Here is a 16383-nt window from a genome sequence, read left to right on the forward strand (position 1 = left end):
ACTTGCAGGGAAAAAAAAGTTATGCAGCTAGTTAGCATCAGAACCAAGGCAAGAAGCCAAATTTCCTGGTTTCTATTCAAGTGTGCTTTCCTTATAGCATGTTTCCTATCTCCTTTCTGTCACTAAGACATCAAACAACAATAACAAGATATCAGTAAGAAATTGGACATCCATGAATTCATGGGCTCCACTAATTTCATCAGTGTGGGAGAATCTCCCTTCCCAATCTGTACTTTTAAAGTGCCTGGACCCTTGTAAGTGACTTGCCCATGCTGACATGTCAGAGGTAGATGTCAAACTCGGGTCTTCCTGATTCCAAGGCCTGATCTCTAGCTCCTGTACCATGCTGCCTCTTATTCAGTAAGTGCCTATAACATGCAAAGGGCTATGCTAGATTCTGGGGACAAAAAGATGAAAACAAAGTGGTTCCTATCTTAAGGTACTTACATTCTAATGGACAGAGAGAAAGTATGAGGATATAACATTTAAAAAGATATGTAAATACAATATAATTTAAGGATTAAAAAGTATGGGGGATTAGGAAAGGTTTCATGCATTAGGTGGCATCTTAGTTGAGTCTTGAAGAAAGCTTGGGATGTGAAGAGGCAAAGGGAAGGAGGATTTGGGTTCTCAATAATAAATTTCAGAAAGGGCTCCCTTACTTTTTTATTCATTATAAAATAGCTCTCCAGGGGGAAGGAACTTCTTTTTCTGTGCTCTTTCTACTCCTACTACTCAGGGTTGTTATCAGCAGTGCCTATAAACATCTGATGGAATGGTACTGTCCTTCCAGGTGATGATGCTTTCTGCCTCCCCCTTTTTTTTTTAAAATTAAGTTAAAAACAAGAGCGATGTCTGCATCAGGAAAATGAAATCCATGGCAGGAACAAACTTGAAACCACCTACCTAGCTATAGTCACTAAACATACTGAAAAATAACACCCAAAAGTTTTCTATTTCTCATTAACTTTTAAAAGCCTACCAACTACGTGTCTTCATTACATTGAGTTGTAAATGATGTTTGAAGAGAGTGATTCTAGCCCACTCAGTGCACCAAGAGAATACAAACAAGCATTCGGCAATTGCTTTTTTGTGGTGATGCATGCTGTAATATTTAGCAGACTTACTGGTATGAAAGCCCTTGAGTTGCCAAAATCTCAGATTCACAAAAACAAATATGATATGAAAAACATGATTTTATTCTTTACCTTTAACTCTCTCACCTCCAACTGGCTCCTAAAGCATGTACATAGATAAGTTTTTTTTTTTGTAAGACAAAGGGTTCTATGATAACTGATACAAGAATTCCTTTTAATAAAATACCTTTTCCCCACTTTTTATGTATATAGATAGATAGTTTTATTTTTATGTTGCTTATTTTTATCTGTATAATATAAATCTAAATACACATATATTCATATAATACAAATATTAGTATTTGTCATGTGTAGCCATGGCTTCTAGCAACAGGAAAGTTAAATCAATGGAAAAATGGCATTTTATTAAAATATCATAGATAGTTATTGTAGCACTATAGTTATAATCATTATAGTTATAGATAGATATAGATAGTTATAATAACAGTATAAGTTATTATAGTCTATCTATCTATATTTTTAAATTAAGAGATAGACTATTAATACTCATTCTAGTTACTATGCAGAAACTCAGTTCACCTCTATTTCCATCATTCTGTGCTACTTCTTATAGTTTTTATTAATATAGTAATGTCTATGTCATCCTATTGATGACTTTTGTGATTGGAGGAGTAAAGTGAAACTTAATCATTATTGTCTAACTGTGTTTTTTTAATGGTACATTTCTCATGCATCATCCTTACCTTTGGGTCGAACATTTGATACTTCCACAAGGTTTTATTTAAAGTAGAAAATCTTGCAATTTAATTAGCTCCCATTACCCAATTCTTTTCTGAAGATCTAGTCTCAACATGAAAAAAAAAACACCTAATATAAGGCAATTGCTGTTGTTGAGCCATTTTCTGTCCTGTCTGACCTTTCATGACTCCATTTGGGGTTTTCTTGGCAAAAATATTGGAGTGGTTTTCCATTTCCTTCTTTAGCTCATTTTACAGATGAGGAAACTGAGGCAAACAGGGTTAAATGACTTATCCAGGGTCACACAACTCAGGAAGATGTCTTCCTGACCTCAAAGCTTGGCATGCTATCCATTGTGCCACCTAGCTGTCCATTTAAGGCACATCCTCCTTTAGAATTGGTATGGTATGGAAGTGTCTCTGCGTTCTCCTACATTATGTCAATAGGATTTAAGCTCTTGCAGGTCCCACTATGGTAGAAAGGTGTTGTATATGGGTACAGAATTAGATGCATTGCCTGTTGCTTTAGGGACTAGGAACATAAACTACATTCAGAGAGGCTCAACAAGAAAGGTTGGCCACTAGGTGACGTTTTTTTGTTTTGTTTTGTTTGTTTGTTTCAGTGGAGAGAGGAAAGCAACTTAAGAAAACATGTCCTCCACAGTGCGGAGGGAGTCTCTACCCTAGTGATATGACCAATACTTGAAAGAATGAAGTACACGTAATTTCATAGACATACCTTTTAAGGATGATAAAAAAATAACATAGAGTGTTTTAGTTTCTCAAGTACTTCTCACAATATTAACTCATTTCATCCTCACAACAACCTTATGAATTACATGGCACATCTATTATCCTTATTTTTCATGAGAAAATTGATGCCTAGAAAGGTTATATGACTTCCCTGAGGTCACATGACTAGTAAATGGTAAATCCAGACCTTAAGTATCTCTCATACACTTGTCATGTATAATTTTCTGTTCTACCCTACTAAGATATGAGGCATCCAGTAGATAGCATGTTGGACTTGGAGTCAGAAAGACCTGAATTCCAGGAAAAGGATCTCAATGTACAAAGAAAAGGACCCACATGTACAAAAATATTTATAACAGCTCTTTCTGTATAGGCAAAGAACTGGAAATTGAGGGGATGCTCATCAATTGGGGAATGACTGAACAAGTTATGGTATATGAATGTAATGGAATACTATTGTACCACAAGAAATGATGAGTGGGCAGACTTCAGAAAAACCCAGAAAAACTTATATGAACTGATGCTGAGTGAAACGAGTAGAACCAGGAAAACATTGTACACAGTAACAGTCATATTGTGCAATGATCAGCTTTGGTAGACTTAGTTCTTCTTAGCAATGCAAGGATCTAAAACAACTCTAAGAGACTCAATGGAAAATGCTATCCACATCCAGAGAAAGAACTATGGAGTCTAAATGCAGACGGAAGCATACTATTTACTCTCCTTTTCTTTTGTTGTTTCATTTTATTTCTTCTTTCTCGTGGTTCCTCCAATTAGTTCTAATTCTTCCATACATCTTGACTAATGTGGAAATATGCTTCAAATGAATGTATAAGTAGAGCCTATATCAGATTGTATCCCCTTTGGAGAGGGGGGAGGAGAGGGAAGGGGAAAAATTTAAAACTCCAAATCTTATGGAAGTGAATGTTGAAAACTAAAAATAAATAAATAATTTAAAAAAGAAAGGCCTGAATTCAAGCCTGCCTCAAGACTAGCTATATGACCCTGTACAAGTCACTTAACCACCACATAACACAGTGTCTGGAACATAGTAGGTGCCTACTAAATGCTTCTTGACTGACAACTTCTGTCTCTCTAAGTTTCCTCATCTGTAAAATGGGCATAATAATAATATTTACCTCCCATGGTTATTGTATAATCAGTGAGATAACACATGTAAAGCACTTTCTAAGCCTTACTTTATAGGTAGCTATGGATATTGCACAGAGAGAGCATCTTTTCTATCTATTCCATGGATAGAGCACTGTAACTGGAATCAGGAGGACCTGAGCTCACACCTGCCCTTAGACATTTACTAGCTATATGACCTTGGGTAAGTCACTTAAACTCTATTTGCTTCAGTTGCTTCATCTGTGAGATGGTGGTAATAATAGAACTTAACTCTAAAGGCTGTTGTGAGGATAAAAGAGATATTTGTAAAGTGCTCTGTAAACCTTAAATGTGGAAATGTAGCTTGCATGACTTCATATATATATATATATATATATATATATATATATACATATATACATAGTATTGTATTTCTTGCCTTCTCAAGTGGTGGAGAAGGAGATAAAGGGAGGGAGAGAATTCAGAACTGAAAATAAATTTTAAAAAATTAAAAAATAAATGTTAGGTATTATAACAACATAGATTATTACTATTATTCCTTGATCCTAAGCTCATTAAGGGCAGGAACTATGTCTTACTTAATTTATGCCTCTTTCCTAGACCTTAGCTCAGTTCTCTGCACTTGGTAACTGTTTAATAAATGTCTGTTATCATGGAAACCAGTAGATTTCTGGTTCTGACTCCAATGATCTTCCCATTATGTCAAGCCATACTCATCATAATCATTGGAGTTGAAATGAAAGTTATCCAGGCTAACCTTGCCCAGATCACAAATCTCATCAACAACATTTCTGACTCACACATCCAGCTTCCACCTGCAAAACTCCATTGAGGCTACCCTTTAATTCACTACCCCTACAATGGCAGAGCCCACTCCTCTGTGACAGACATTATTCTTGAATCAGTTCCTTGTATTGAACTGAAATATCTCTTCCAACAAGGTCTATTTGATGTTAGTTTATCCCTAACTCTCATAAGTAGAAAAAGTCTAATTCTCCTTTTGTAGGAATTCCAGGTTTCTCAGAAGCATTTGCCTGCTCTTGCCTCAGTGTGATTCTGGATTTGTGGATAAAATGATTATTCACTGTGTGTATATGAGCAGTGCTGAGTTGGTGAGAGAGCTTTGGAGAGGAGAGCTACTCTTCATTCCCATTTCAAGAAAGAGAACAAATGTAGTTCCAGAATCTCTTCAGGGAGACAACTATGAAGAAAGAGAACATATTTTGGAAGACAGATATGTAGGATAAAGCTGGCTCCTCAATACATCCCTGATTTATAGCTTCTCTGCCTACAGACTTTGGAGATTTGGGGATTTTTTTTCGTAGGCGAGATCTAGACTTCTCTCTCTTGGTTGAGCGAAGATATTTCCCTTTCAGCATTCATTTACTCTGTGTATTTTCTGGTATGTTTTCATATATATGTATATATATATGCATGCACATATATATATATATATAATAACATCTCTGATTTCTTTTTATGATCTCCTTGGATAAATTGTTTGTTTTTTTTTTTTAGTAACTAGCATTTTGTAGGAAGGAACTAAGGCTTTAGATATAAGCTTAGGGTGCCCCTTGGAAAGATAGTGGCCAGGAAAGTGGACTGATTCTACAAAATCATTTTCCTAGACTTGCAATATTTGGAGGTGGGTAGTCACATATCCAGTCCTGTACTCCTCTCTGGAGGAGAAGATGGCCAGCCTCCTGCTCCCCTTTAGGCAGGAATCAAAGTCTTCCTTGTAGAGGGGTGGGCAATAATTCAGAGACATCTATTCATGGCACCTTATAAGCTATATTTAGAAAATCCATGTGGACATATTCATAATTACATGGACAGTACACACACCCTACACATATGACCAACTTTCAATACTGCTGATATATTTCCTTTAGTCTTCTCTTTTCTAAGTTCAGCATCTCCTGTTCCTTTAACTTAGCTTCATGTGGTATGGTTTCTACTACTTTCACCATCCTGGTCTCCATCTGCTGGATGTGCTCCAGGTTGTCAATTTACGTCCTGAAATTTGGCACCCAGAACTGGACACAATATTTCAGGAGTGTCCCAGCCAGGAGAAAGTAGAGGAAGATTGTTATTTCCATCATTGTGGATACTGTGTTCCAATTGAGACAGCCCAAATAGTGCCCTGGTGCAGTGGATAGAATGCCCAGCCTAAAATCAAGAACACTCATCTTTCCTGAGTTCAAATCTAGTCACATATATTTATTAGATATGTGATCCTGGGCAAGTCACTTAACCTTGTTTATCTCAGTTTCCTCATCTATAAAATGAGCTTGAGAAGGAAATGGCAAACCACTCTAGTATCTTTGCCAAGAAAACCCCAAATGAGGTTGTGAAGAGTTGGAGATGACTGAAATAACTGAAAACAAAGAGAGTATGTTAGGTATTTTTGTTTGTTTTTATTTACTATTCTATTGATTGGTATTGACTTTCAGTCTACTAAATAAAACCTGTACATCTTTTTCATATTAACTGTTTTTTTAATTATGTCCTCCTTTCTTTCATGTTTGTACAATTAATTTTTGAACCTTTGTAGGAATTGAATTTATTCCCATTAAAGGTCTCTTTGTTAGATTTTTTAACTTTGGCCTCAGTGTTCCAGATTATTTTAGATTTTTTTGGATCACAATTATGTAATCTAGTGTATTAGCTACTCCTCCAACTTGGTGTCATTCACAAATTTGCTAATCATGCCATTTATTACTTTATCCAAATCAATGATGCCCTAAAATTCCTTGTATTCCTCTCAGCTCCTGGAATATAAAATGATATCCAGAGGCTCTAATCCCATTTGTACTAATCTCTAGTCCCCAAAGGACCTCAGGCACAAGAAAAATGAGTGGATGATTCTAGAGAGCACACCTTTATGCTTATTAGTTCTCATGGGGATTGCCAAGCAACCACGTGCACCTGAACTATGGTTACAGGACATAGTCCTTGTTCAGTTTAAGTCACCTCAACCAGCATGAAGCATTGACTAGTGAAAGGAACTCATCTAGTCTCTGGGGTTGGGAGGCATGATCCTTGTCCTCAAGAAACTGTTACTCTGATTATGTTAATAAAGTTAATAATGATTAAGAATAAAATACATTCATAGAATGAGGACTCAGATACACTTTATCAAATGAGATAAATCATGTAATATACATTTGAAATCAAAATGTTGTATAATTGTCAACTTTATTATTGTTGTTAATACTGTTACTATTGCTTTATCCTAGAAAACTGTTTCATAATATTTCTCAACATTAGAATATTGATTACGGACTTGCTTGAGAAAATTTCCACATATACTACTATTTTAAGGCATTTATTTTCTGACACCTTTCCCCCCCTAAGCATTTATCTTAAATTTTCATCAAAAGCAGGAAAGTTACTTCTAATTTCTTGTATCTAGAAATTGTTTTTATTCATGGGCAGAATTTCTGATAAAAGCAAAGTTAGAAATTAATTTCCCATTAAATGGGGGGCAGTTAGGTGGCGCAGGATAGAACACTGGCCCTGGAGTCAGGAGGACCTGAGTTCAAATCCGGCCTCAGACACATAACACTCACTAGCTGTGTGACTTTGGGCAAGTCACTTAACCTCAATTGTCTCACAAAAAAAAAGAAAAAAAAAGAAAGAGGGATAGGGTAATAGTTCATACCTTAAAATCAGCTAGTGGGACATTCTACTATCAGGGCCACATCCAGATATGAGATATTTTTACTCCTAAGTCAAGTAAAGTCAGCCAGCATTTATTAAGTGTAATAATGTGCCAGGCAGTGTGCTAAGCTCTGAGGATGCAACAAAAGGCAATAAATAATCCCTGCCCTCACAGTCTCTTAGAGAATGATAAAGCACTCCAAATTCAACAGTATGATTTCTTTAAAGAAGGAAAATAGATGTTTGCTTGCAGCTGTTCCATTTCTCAACGTATAAGGACTGCTGAAAACAACTACTGTCTCTAGGGCTTAAATGAAGCTTTACTTCAGATCTGCTACTTCTTTGAGTGTGGCTTGAATTGGAGAAGGAAGAATGACACACATTTCTGTCAAATATGGAAGCCGACTTTTTCTAGCATCTACTACAGAGCAACAAAACTCCCTTGTTTGAAGCGGAACCTGGTGAATGCTAGAACAAACTACTCTAACGAGTCTAATCAGTTTGTCCCTCTGTGTCTGATGGGAATACATTGACACTGCCAGACTTTTTCTTTTTCTTTTATTGGAGTACAGCTCTCTCTCATCACTGCCTACAGAGACTGTATCATGCTAGCCTTATCTCTCACTAGAGGTTAAGAAAACTTTGGGGGTGGGGGGGATATTGCTGATCAGCCAGCAGAAGCTGTCAAAGCATCAGTCACCCAGCTCCTCAGCCAAGAAACAAAACACAATTCTCCCAGGCAGTCTCCTCTTTGCCCCAGGGCCAGGGACTCAGAATCTCTTTGAACTCTCCCTTGTGACCCTTACAAAATGTCACAGAGGCGTTCCACAAGACAGCTACTCAAAAGATCTTTTCTCTGTTTGATTTCTGTTTTCTTTTTATCCCTAACATGACCTTGGAACCAGAAAATCATTCTTGTGCTCCCTTCTTTCTTTATCTTTTCCCTCATTTTTCTTCCTCAGTTCACTCATTTAAAAGATTGATAACTTATCACCCATGTATGTTTCCTAATTTCCTGACATTTTTTTCTGATGTAACACATAAGAGAATTATCACTCTAGGCTGAATAAATAAAATATCAAGCATTCTATTGTGAGTGTGAACAAGAATAGGGATCGGGACTGAATATATGATTTCTTTGGTATTGGGAATTCACCTCTACCAAAACTCTCCCCTACTTTCTCTGCAACCCTTAGTGTTCTAGTGCATTTCAGAGGTTAGACTTGAATCCAGTGCTTCCTGGCTTACAAGACTGCCTTTCTATCCACTATATTATACTGCCTTTATGCAGTGCATAATGCTGAACTAATTACAAATAAATCTCAATGGATTTGAAGTTTAATTAAGTTGAAGGACAAAGACATCTCATTTTACACAGCTTTATGGGAGAATTTCTTGTTCAAATGAACATTACTTCAGTATTCCACATATAGTGAGATAAACTGAGTTCTAAACTGGGCAAGAAAATATACAGTGGCATATGACAGATCAGTATGATTTTTCAGTTGTCTAGTACATTATAACCATTGTTACACGATAGTCATAGTTCATTGTCATCAACATTTATTGTATTCCTATTAGCTGTTGGGGATACAGAGACACCAATCCTGTCCTTGGGAAGCATACAATCTAACTGATATTGAGGGAACTGAAAGAAGCAACAGGAGGCATCATGGCACAATGGATAGAGGGTCCCACTTGGAATCAAGGAAATCTAGGTTCAAATCCTCACTCTGGCACCCAGAGTGTAACCTTGGACAAATCATTTGGTTTCCTGATTTGTTAAACAATGATGAGAATACCTTTAGTATCTGCCATCAAGAAGCTTACATTTTACTAAGTGTATACAACTTTGCATAGAACAGTTTTAGGCACTGAGGAAGACTCAAACATAAGGAAGACTGCCCTGTGAGTAGAAGCTATGGTAGTGAATAGCTATAATACAAAACAGTACAAACAAAATGCATGGAGAGAGATAAGCACAATTCATTTCCTGTCCAACTCAAAAGTTTTGGAAGCAAAACTTTGAAGATCACAAACATTATTCATATAAAGAGAGCCCTCTTTAGGGAAATTAGGCAGCAGTGATCCAAGGCTGAGTGGGAAGAGAAAAGCCATTCAGCTAAATGAGGCCCTGAGAAATCCACTGTCCACGCAGGCAGCAGACCCTTATTGAAATTAGGGACCAAACTTTGGTGCTATTGGTAAATGAAATTCAAGAATACATGGGGAGGGGCATGTGGAGCCAAGATGACAGAGAGAAGTCAAGGAATTTGCCTGAGCTCTCCTAGTTTCCCTTGGAAACAATGTTAAATCAAGTCTCTAAATGTATTCTGGAATTATAGAACCCACAAAAAAGATTGAATAAAAACAATTTTGTAGCTTAAGACAACTTAGAAGGACTTCAGGAAAGGTTTGTGTCACTTGGGTTAAAGGGGAGCACAGCCTAGCACAGATGGTGGGTCTGGGCAAGTCAGCAGGAGGCTTTTAGCCTCTGCACAGACCAGCTACTGGGGCCCCTTGATACTGGCTCAGCAGGCTAGTGGCACAGCAGGCCTGCAGTGGAGTCTCCAGCCCCAAGGAAAAGGAAAAAGGAGAGGGAAAAGCATAAACAGGTGGTGAGATAGGATGGAGAGAAAGACACAGATAGTAACCATAACTATGAATGTGAATAGAATGAACTCTGCCATAGAACAGAAGGAGATAGCAAAGTGGATTAAAAACCAGAATCCTACAATATATTGTTTACAAGAAACACATCTGAAGCAGAGAGATACACACAGAGTAAAGGTAAAAGACTGGAGCAGAATATATTTCACTTCAGCCAAAGTAGAAAAAGCAGGGGTAGCAATCCTGATCTCAGACAAAGCAAAAGCAAAAAGAGATATAATTAAAAGAGACAAGGAAGGAAACTACATCTTGCTAAAAGATACCATAGACGATGAAGTAATATCAATACTAAACATATATGCTCCAAGTGAGAGAGCATCCACATTTGTAGAGAAGTTAAATGAGTTACAGGGAGACATGGACGGGAAAACTATATTAGTGGGGGCCCTCCACCTCTTATAGCTAGATAAATCTAACTGCAAAATAAACAAGGGAGAATGTAAGAAGATGAATGGAATTTTAGAAAAGTTAGATGTAGGCCTCTGGAGAAAAATGAATGGGGATAGAAATGGATAAACCTTTTTTATTGGCTAGTACATGACACCTACACAAAAACTGACCTTGTATTAGGACATAAAAACCTCACAACCAAATGCAGAAAGGTAGAAGTATTAAATGCATCCTTTTCAGATCATGATGCAATAAAATTATGTGTAATAAAAGATCATGGAAAGATAGACAAAAAATTAATTGGTAACTAAATAATCTAATCCAAAAGAATGAGTGGGTCAAAGAACAAATCATAGAAACAATCAATAATTTCATCAAAGAGAATAACAATAATGAGACAACATACCAAATCTTATGGGATTCATCCAAAGAAGTTCTTGGGAGAAATTTTATATCTTTAAATGCTTACATGAATAAAACAAAGAAAGAGGAAATCAATAAATTGGGCACACAACTAAAAAAGCTAGAAAAAGAACAAATTAAAGATCCCCAATTAGATACCAAATTAGAAATTCTGAAAATCAAAGGAAGGATTAATGAAATTTAAAGTAAGAAAACTATTGAACTAATAAATAAAACTAAAAGCTGATTTTATGAAAAAATCAATAAAATAGATAAAACTTTGGTTAATTTGATTTTTTTTAAAAAAGAAGCAAACCAAATTACCAGTATTAAAAATGAAAAGCATAAATTCACTACCAATAAAAAGGAAAATAACAAAATAATTAGGAGCTTGCTCAGCTGTATCCCAACAAATCTGTCAATTTAAATGAAATAGATAAATATTTACAAAAATATAAATTGCCCAGATTAGCAGAAGGAGAAATAAAGTACTTTTATAACTTCATTTTAGGAAAAAAAAATTGAACAAGCCATAAATTAACTCCATAAGAAAAAATCCCAGGGCCAGATGGATTTACAAGAGAATTCTACCAAACATTTAGAGAACAATTAATTCTAATACTACATAAATTGTTTGGAAAAATAGGCTAAGAGGGAATACTACCAAATTCCTTTTATGGTGCTGATACCTAAACCAGGAAGAACTAAAACAGAGAAAGAAAATTAAACGCCTATTTCCCTAATGAATATAGATGCAAAAATTTTAAATAAAATATTACCAGAGAGATTACAGCAATTTGCCATGAAGATAATACACTATGGTCAGGTGGGATTTATACCAGGAATGCAGAGCTGGTTCAATTTTAGGAAAACTAACAGCATAATTAACCACATCAATAACAAAACTAACAGAAACCATATGATTATTTCAATAGATTCAGAAAAAAAAACTTTTGACAAAATACTGGACCCATTCCTATTAAAAACACTTGAGAGAATAGGAATAAATGGAGTTTTCCTTAAAATGACAAGCAGTATCTATTTAAAATCGTCAGCAAGAATTATATGTAATGGAGATAAACTAGAAACATTCCCAAAAAGATCAGGGGTGAAACAAGGATGCCCATTATCACCACTATTATTCATTATTGTCCAAGAACTGTTAGCTTTAGCAATAAGACAAGAAAAAAGAAATTGAAGAAATTAGAATAAGAAATGAGGAAAACAAAACTATCACTCCTTGCAGATGATATGATGATATACTTAGAGAATTTAGAGAATCAACCAAAAAAACTACTTGAAACAATGAACAACTTTAGCAAAGTTGTAGAATATAAAATAAACCCCTAAAAATCACCAGCATTTCTATATGTTACCAACAAAGCCCAGCAGCAAGAAACAAAAAAAGAAATTCTATTTAAAATAACTGTAGACAGTATAAAATATCTAGGAGTCAACCTGCCAAGACAAACCCAGGAACTATATGAACATAATTATAAAACCCTTTTCACACAAATAAAGTCAGATCTAAATAATTGGAAAAATATCAATTGTTCATGAGTAGGCTGAGCTAATATAATAAAAATGACAATTCTACCTAAATTAATTTATATTCAGTGCCATACCAATCAATCTTCCAAAATTTTTTATAGAGCTAGAAAAATAATAACAAATTCATCTGGAAGAAAAAATGGTCAAGAATATCAAGGGAATCAATGAAAAAAACATGCAAAAGAAGGTGGCTTAATCATACCAGATCTAAAACTATATTATAAAGCACCAATCATTAAAACTATTTGGTATTGGCTAGGAAACAGAGTAGTGGATCAATGGAATAGGTTAGGTACACAAGTAGTAAATGACTAATAATCTACTGTTTGATAAACCCAATGACTTCAGGTTCTGGGATAAGAACTCACTACTTGAAAAATACTACTGGGAAAACTGGAATTAGTATGGCAGGAACTAGGCATAGACCAACATCTCACACCCTATACCAAGATAAAGTTGAAATGGGTACCTGATTTAGACATAAAAGATGATACCATAAGCAAACTAGGAGAGCAAGGAATAGTTTATCTGTCAGATGTATGTAGAATGGAATAATTTATGACCAAATGAGATAGAGAACATTTTGAAATGCAAAATGGGTAATTTTGATTACCTTAAATTAAAAAGTTTTGTGCAAATAAAACCAATGCAACCAATATTCCAAGGAAAGCAAAAAGCTGTGAAACAATTTTTACAGCCAGTGTTTCTGATAAAGGCCTCATTTCTCAAATATATATAAAACTGAATCAAATTTATAAGAATACAAGTCATTCCTTAATTGATAAATGGTCAAAAGATATGAATAGGAAGTTTTCAGATGAAGAAATTAAAGCTATTTATAGTCATATGAAAAAATGCTCTAAATCATTATTGATTAGAAAAATGCAAATTAACACAACTCTGAGGTCCCACTTCACATCTCTCAGATTAGCTAATATGACAGAAAAGGACGTTGGAGAAAATGTGGGAAAATTGGAACACTAATGCATTGTTGGTGGAATTATAAATTGAACCATCCATTATGGAGAGCAATTTGGAACTATGTCCAAAGGACAACCAAACTGTGCATACCTTTTGATCCAACAATACAACTACTAGATCAGTATCCCAAAGAGATCATCAAAAAGTGAAAAAGGACCCACATGTACAAAAATATTTATATTTTTGTGGTGGCAAAGAATTGGAAATTGTGAGGATACACATCAGTTGTGAGGGAACAGCTGAACAAGTTGTGTTACATGAATGTAATGGAATAGTTATTCTATAAGAAATGATGAGCAGGAGGATTTCAAAAAAGAAACCTGACAAGACTTACATGAATTGATGATGAGTGAAGTGAGCAGAACCAGGAGAATACTGTACACAGTAATAGCAACATTGTTCAATGATCAACTATGATAGACTTAGCTCTTCTCAGCAGTACAATGATTCAAAACAATTCAAAAAGACTTGTGATGGAAAATGCTATCTATAGCCAGAAAAAGAACTGTGGAGTTTGAATGCAGATAGAAGTATACTATTTTAACTTTTTTTTCTTTCTCATGGTTTTTATCTTTTGTTCTGATTCTTCTTTCACAACCTGATTAATGTGGAAGTATGTTTAACATGATTGTACATGTATAACCTATATCAGATTGCTTGCTGTCTTGGAGAGGAGGAAGAGAAGTGAGGAATGGAGACAAATTTGGAACTCATAATCTTACAAAAATGAATGTTGAAAACTATATTTACATGTAATTGGAAAAATTAAAATACTATTAAGTGCAAAAAAATTTTAAAAAAATCAAGTTAAACAGCAAAAAAAAAAAGAAAGAAAAAAGAATATATACAGCAGGAATGCCCTCAATAAAAAAAGAGAAACAGTAAACAGGAGCAGCCCAGCTCATGTGTAGAACTGAAAGGTGCAGACCAGAAAAGGCTGCTTCTTTAGTAGAAAAGTGAGATTTTGAATGGAGGCAAAGTACATAAGTTCAGACTGGAAGAGATTTTTGAGCCCTGCGTTCTTGAATTCAAAAGTATTCCCTCATCTAATAACTAAGCCAAAGTAAGTATTCTAGAAATGCCAAGTAACCATTTCTTAGGCAAATCATAAAAGATTTACAATTATTGAAGCTTGTTACAATATTTATGCCTGCTCCCAAAATGGGCCTGGTGGGTTTGGTGGGATAAAATGCAAACAACTTCATCTACTTTTTAGGACTTGGATTGAGACATGATGATTTTAAAGCAACTTTGAAATGGAACTGAACCCTGATGGGCATTAAGATGTTTTGTGCTAACCATTGCCCAAGTATTAATGTATTTGGTTTTTTTTTTTTTAAGAGAGACAGATATTTTTGGTAGACCAATTCAATTCTACACTCACATATGTAAATAGAAGTGACTTGAGGGAAGTCTCAGAGAATTGGATGAGTTTTGGCTGATTTGATCGTAGTCATTTACAATAGCTGAGTTTTTGCAGATAGATAGCCTTGGTTTTAGAGTCAATGCAGAATACACTATAGGGTCGTCTAAAATCCTCACACTGGATCCAAAGCATTTACCAATATGCTTTTTGTGGTACCTCATTTTCTTAGTCTCCCATATCCCAGCTTCCAATCTCCATGCATAAGACATGTCTTTAAGTATCCTTGGTAGGCTTCCTCCCACCCCTGAATATTTCCTTAGAAATTTCCTTAGTCCAGTGAATGGAAAGCTCCACCTTTCCCTCTGACATGTCCCAATTGCAACATTGAATCATTGTACTGCTGAGAAGAGCTAAGTCTATCATAGTTGATCATTGAACAATGTTGCTATTACTGTGTACAGTATTCTCCTGGTTCTGCTCACTTCACTCATCATCAATTCATGTAAGTCTTGTCAGGTTTCTTTTTTGAAATCCTCCTGCTCATCATTTCTTATAGAATAACTATTCCATTACATTCATGTAACACAACTTGTTCAGCTGTTCCCTCACAACTTTCATCATTTAACAGTACCCAAAACCCCATCTCAATTCCTGGATTGTTCAGAGAAGAGTAGAATACCTTCCCTTGTTGAGATTCTTAGACATGGATCTTCCCTAGATTCCCTAGATCCTGATCTTCTTTCAGTGATGACGCATGCTGAGAATCTTTGGCTTTGACTGACACTCAAAAAATAGCTCTGTCATCTGTCCCTTTTCTCAGCTTTTATTTTCCTTTTTGTCACCTTCTGTAAGATAGGGACCATGTCCAGTCCTTTTTGGTATCCTCAACAGCCAAGGCAGACCTGCATAGGGTAGGTTTCTAATGACTGTTTAAAGTTGATAATGATGATTGTTGGTCATATGTCCTAGTCCCTCTGATGTTTAGGATTGGTGACAATTTTCATTAGACAATGGAAAACTCACCAAACTCTGAGAATGCATTGCTTTTCATATCACTAGGACCTCCTTTGTAATTTATCTTGAGGAGGCATGACAACTCTCTTAAGTTTTCTTTAAACCTCAATTTGAGATTAATTCTACCCAAAGGGTCCCAGAATTTGTGGGATCATTCAGATGTTACACTTTCTATAACTCTTCTGTGCCTTAGGACTTGAGTAAAGAAGATTCCAAAGTAAGTTGTCTGAAATTTAAAGTGATAGTGGTCTTGCTCCTAGAACAGCCATCCTACTAGTCTTGAGCTAGTCCTTTGACTGAGAATGTACATTGTTTTTATGGCAAGCCTTATTTATACTGATTCTGAGTGTCCTCCTCCTTGCCAGCAGGATTGCCTGCTTGGAGACCATCTCTCTGCGCCTCCTAGTGGCTAAACTGTTGCTGAGAAAAGTCAGTTCTGTGTGGACAATTTCCAGCAACAGTTTGGAATGCAAGCTTTGATGACTTTGAGAGTAACCAGGCTAGCTTAATTAGAACAGTTGTGTGCTCCACTGCTCCATGTTTCTATCTCTTCTCTCATCCATTCTCTGCTTTCATTCAATCACCAAGCTGATTATCATTCAACACCTATTGAATACTAGGTGCGAGA

Source organism: Vombatus ursinus, unplaced genomic scaffold, assembly GCF_900497805.2.
Source record: "Vombatus ursinus unplaced genomic scaffold, bare-nosed wombat genome assembly UNPS02014774.1, whole genome shotgun sequence".
Classification (NCBI taxonomy): Eukaryota; Metazoa; Chordata; class Mammalia; order Diprotodontia; family Vombatidae; genus Vombatus; species Vombatus ursinus.